Source organism: Podarcis tiliguerta (genome assembly GCF_965153285.1).
Source record: "Podarcis tiliguerta genome assembly, chromosome: 4".
Lineage (NCBI taxonomy): Eukaryota > Metazoa > Chordata > Lepidosauria > Squamata > Lacertidae > Podarcis > Podarcis tiliguerta.
Window position 1 is genome coordinate 55403676 of NC_139537.1, and position 5851 is coordinate 55409526.

Here is a 5851-nt window from a genome sequence, read left to right on the forward strand (position 1 = left end):
CACAGGCGGGGGGTGGTGCATTAAAACACCCAAGCCTAAAACTTGGGGAAAGTGAGTCTCAATCAGTCCTTGATTCTGTGATCTGGCAGACAAATCTGGTTTTTTATTATTCAATTAGATCAAAGGCCTGAATTAGAATTGTGGCAATGACTCTCATTCTACAAAGGGCATAAAGTTAGGCAGTAGTAAGGCAGGGTGGGGGGCCAGATCCTTAGATTCCCCCCAGCCCTCGTGGGCCACTTTGACAGGCAGGTGGGGCCACACACCTGTCAGTCTCCTGACATTGCCATAATGTCAAGAGACCCATTTTTCCTTTGCCGCACAGGTTGGACTCAAGACATGCTGCCAAGGAAGATTCCAACTGAATCAACGAAGGCTTGGGGGGGGGGGTCACTGCCAATCAGCTGATCAGAGCTGACTTCAAGCCCCACTTTTGCCAGGAATTGGCTCCACTTCAACCTGAGGCTCAAGAGAGGAACCAGTTCCAGTGGGGCTTGAATTTGGCGCCAAATTTAAAAGGCACCGGATATAAGCCCAGCTTGCCAAGGAACAATCAAGAGCATAGTTTAAGGCTCCCGGTTCCTTTGCAACTGTGCCTTTAGCTGCCCCACACCTGATGTAATATATGATGTCAGATGTGGGAGGTGGGTGGGCCAAATTAGGACCCCTGCCGCCCTTAATTAGGCTTGTGGGCCAGAGTTTCCTCACCCCTTCAGGAAGGCAATATGAGTAATTCAGCTATTTCCTGAAGAATCTCAGAGTGTTATTGTTTTGTTTTTAAAATGAGTTGAATCAAAAAATGCTGAACAATAGACTTAGGCAAAGCATTACAGAAATGATCTCTAGCTAATTCGCTTGCCTTTTGGCTCTTGGTCCTACTTAGGAAAGATTCCTACTTGAATGGTCCAAGATCTGGCATGAGTGCCAAGGGTGTAAGTCAGTCTACCCAGTCTATAAATCTCCATTGGACACAGGTGTTGTGGATGTATCTTCTCCAGCCAGCAGGAGGACACCACAAGCAAGAAGGAAGCAGAGAATTAGTAGCACACGAATCCTGGAGCTGAGAAGTATGTGAGTAGCTGCTTGGCATTGCCTGCCACTACAAGGGTAGTTATCTTAGTCATCCCCAAGTGACAGTTTCCCCACCAACTTTTTTTGGCATATGTGATGCTGACAGGGACTTGGAGCTAAAGTCATGGCTCAATGCCTCCTGGGAGGTGCTGAGCAGTTTTAGCTTTTATTGATGCAACTGAGCTGGAACCACAAAAAGACAAAAAAGTGGGATCAAAGAGAAAATATTATCTTTTTAAAAGTAGCAATATGGCATTTTTTTAGAGGAACGGAGTGGGTTGTGTGTGTGTTGTTGTTGGTTTTTTTAAGTTCAAACATGCTCCAATTTATAACTTCTTAGAGATTTATTCTGTTCTTTCCAGAAATCCTCTATCTGATTTATGTTTAAGGGATGCGTTGTACTTTGTAAAAAAACTTCCTTTTTGAAGAGCCTTGTAAAAATTGCACAAGAGACTGAAACAAACCACGCTCACTTGAGCCAGAACAACTCCTCCTTAATTCATTGTTTTAGGTTTCTGCTATGTCACACAGTAATTAAAGTCTCGAGTTTACAATGACAGCATAAATTGGAAGAAACAGAAGAAACAGCATCTCCTCAATATCAGGAAATAGAAGGCATGAGTTTGGTTTGCTCTAGAGCAATTAATGGAATACAGGAGGACACAAAGCATGTCTGGTAAAAAGAAGCAGAAGCAGAAAGAGGAGAATGTCTGAAAAAAGCCGACTCTTTTAAATACTCCCTCATCTCCTTCGCCTCTGACCAACAGTTATTGGAACCATAAACAGGTATTTCACACCAATAGGACTATCTGGAGTGCTGACAGCTCTGGAGGGTAAGGAACAGTCAGGACTACAAATCAAGGATTGCCAACGAAGGACAGACTGGGGTCACAGCCAAGCCGGGGTACCTGGATAGGAGCAGGAATTTAGCAGGCTCCCAAACAAAAGCAAAGCAGGAGCCAGACAGTTGGGGGAACTCTCACAAAAGTTCAAAAGCAGGAGCAAGGATGGGTCAAGGTGAGAGCAGAAACCAGCCAGGCATCTGAGTAGCAAACAAACATAGCAGCTGTCATGTTGCTTAAATATTTTTTTCTTTTGCTTTCTATGTGCTGTTTTATATAGCCCCCGGGCAACCAATGGGGAACCTCAGAGGGCTGATCAGTCATGGAGTGAGGGTGTTGCATGCAGTTGCTAAGGCTGTTCGGCAATAGGAGAACAAAACAGGCAGTGGAGAAGATCTGGGGGACGACATGACATGGTTGCAAAGTCTGATCAAGCTTGGCTTTGTTTCATATTAAAACACTCATGGACAGAAATCACAACAGAAGGTAACATCCTCCATGCTGGTTCATGCTTTGCTCTAGTATTGCTTAACAGCTGGGATAGCCCACTTTGTAGTAAATAAGACTCTTAATCTCAGGATTGTGGGTTCAAGCCCCATGTTGGGTGAAAGATTATTGCTTTGCAGAAGTCCAATTCTGTTATTTTACTATTCTACCCTGACTTTTTATTTATTTATCTGTTCATTCATTTATTAATTATTCTATTGAATTTTAACAGGTAAAATGCTATACTTCCATTTACAGAGTATATAGAACATACACAGTTTGCTTGACAACAACTGCTGTGACTTATAGTGCAATCCTATATATATCTACCCAAAAACAAGCCCTACTCACAGGTAATTGTGTAAAGCTACCTTCCCACATGGTTGCATCTCCTTCAACTGCACCATTGCAAGGTCCTGGGTACATATGTGAAGGCCTGGGGTGGAGGAATCAGTTGTTTATTATTATTATTATTATTATTATTATTATTATTATTATTGCAGGGCAGGAACCCAGAAAAATGATCCATCCTACCTACTTCCCAGGTCTTTTCTGGGCCTTCACACATATCCAGTCTTGGAAAAAATCCTATGAAAATCCTTTTGTTTGGAATTGATTCCCTCCCCCCGGAATTACTCACACCTCTGTATAGAGGAATAAACCAAAGAAATCAGCTCTGGGTAAACTACAGTACCCAGAATTATTTGAGGGAAATCATGTTCTTTAAATGTGCCTTTGTATACACAATCTGAGAGTACATCTCACTGGACTCACTAGGACTTACTTCTGTGTAGACCTGCATAGGATTTTCTATTAAAGACTTTTAAAAGTGTTTTCGAAAAGGCCAAAAAAGAAGATACAATTTTAATGTTTTATTTATACATTTAATTATATGTCCTGAGCCCCAGAAGGATTCAGAATAGACAATGACCTTCTATAAACAACAATAATGTTGTGTACAGTTCAAGAGTCTCTGTGCGTGTGTTTGTGTGTGTGTGTTTGGATAGGAGGGATTAAAAAGGATGGGTACCTCCTGATAATGTACTGAAATGGATTTCACTTGTTGTTGTTTTTAATGAGACCTCCTCACTTACACTGGCAAAATTGCCCTTGCAGCCATTTGTGAGGGCTGGGCAGCAGCCAGCAAGCGGGAGCCAGAGCTGAGGACCAGGATCCAGGAGTTGTGCCAGTGATCTGAGCCAAGAGGGTCAAGTCAGAAGTAAGAACCAGGGAACAAGCCAAGAGCCCAAACAAGTCCAGAGCCAGGAAAGACTATCATTGCTCAGGCAAAGTTCCAAACTGAATAGGAAGGCTTTATAGCCACTCCTATTGTGCAGAACCAGCCTGGATGCCAGAACATGGAAACTCTTCTCTGCTTCTCTCTCTAGTCTTGGGGGCTGGCCACATAGGGCATAGCCTCCCTCTTTTAGCCCCAGCAACTTCTGAAACAGTTCTGGGCACAGAGAAGGGACTGCAGATTGTCCGGCAAAGGAGTTTAGCCATCTCATACCATTTTTATGCTGCAGCTATCTGCAAAATTATATTTGCTCCTGCAAATGTTGAATCACAGACTTATTCCAGGTAGACTTCCTTCACCCTGTAGGGCAGGCATAGGCAAACTCAGCCCTCCAGCTGTTTTGGGACTACAACTCCCATCATCCCTAGCTAACAGGACCCATGGTCAGGGATGATGGGAGTTGTAGTCCCAAAACACCTGGAGGGCCAAGTTTGCCTATGCCTGCTGTAGGGTAAGGACCCTGGCAGCTGTATTCAGAAACATGTTATTGACACAATAATACTGTGTTTGTCGTGGCTTTTTCTGCTTCATTGGTAGTTCTGTGGTGCTTCCACAATGCTACCACATGATTGCAGTCCAGAGAGGGCTGTAGTGCAACAAAATGGAGACAAAAGCACCAGTACAAAAGTTAAGGGATTTCAACAGGGAGTTACAGAATGTGCACGGATTGGAAATGGAGCAGTTTAACTACCCCCCAAAATTTCCACGCATAAATATTATTGGAACCAGGATTGTGTAGAGCTGCCCCGTAGCACCATGAGCAGAAAGCATCATATATGCAGTAAAAAGAACATTTGCAGCAGTCCTTTGTCTGAGGAGATTCTGACTGCATTCAGAGGAGCTATTGACAAATAAGTGGCTTAAAATGGGTGTGACTTTTTTGTAATCTGCTAGAATCATATTTGCTTAGACAAGCCTACCCAGATATGTAGAAAGCTGATAACTGTTTCTAGCTTATTGTTGATTTTAATAATTTTTGAATGCTCTAAATTGTTGTTTTATTCTTTTGGTAAACTGCTTTGAATTTTGGGTTTTTGGTATTACAAGCCAGCAGAATATAAATTTTATGAAATAAAGACAAAACTATGTCTTCTCAGATGTATGACCAGTTGTATTTGGTGGAGCTCACTTCCCAGTAATGAGGGTTGTGACAACAGACCATGCTTCTTACTTTATTTATATCCATTGCAGTTCTCCAGAGCACACTTTGGATCAAATAAAAATGGTTCTAGACAGAGATTCTGGATGGCTCCCCCCCCCCCTTTTGCCACCTCGCCATCCCTCTTGTCAACGCTAGAGTTGGAAGGCAGAACCCCAAATTGATCACAAAGAGATCAGTGAAAAGCTGCAGAGAAAGAACAAACTGAACATTTCACAAGGGGCTGGGTGGGAGAGATGGCTCAAACTCAAATTTAAGCCCCTCTAAAACCAAAGTGGCCCACTTGCTTTCCATCCAGCCAAATCTGACTGTACAGATCAAGCCAAAGAATGTTTCCTTTGTTGTGTTCATGATGCTTACTCATCTACCAGCCATTCCCCTTTTAGAGGAGTCTATTTTTACAGCATAATTTCCATCTGTCTTTTGATCTTTTACCACATAAGAGGCTCAGATATTAACAACACCCAGCCTGCCCAAACCTAGAGAGACTGTGACAGCGTGGACTCAGGGGGACGTCTGCCTTTTGCAGGTCCAGCCTCCTGATCAGATAGGCACTTGTGAATGCCAAGGTCTGCTCCCTCTGCACTCTTCAGCCCTGGGTACAAGCCTTTATTTTTAACCAGCTTGGCGGCTCTGTTACCTCCAAACACTACAGAAATTAATTCTCCAAACACTACAGAAATATATGGCGGAACTGATAAAGTCTGTGGCACTAGAGCAAATTGTATAACTTCCATCCCTCGTAAGCCCAGTGGGAGGTGATTTTACAGTTCCCGCATAATTTCATAAGTATAAAAGGAAGTGAGCTTAGTATCGGTTGTATGGTACTTTTTTCCGCTGTTTAGTTCCATTTTGCTCATCATTAGAAGCGGATTCTTAACATTATGCTCCTGGCACATAAAGCTTAAGTAAAAAAAAGTTTTAAAGATTGGACACAGAGGGCGGAGAGGTGATGAGTTCACTCTGTCTTTCTGATCATTAATATGTGAGTCCCGG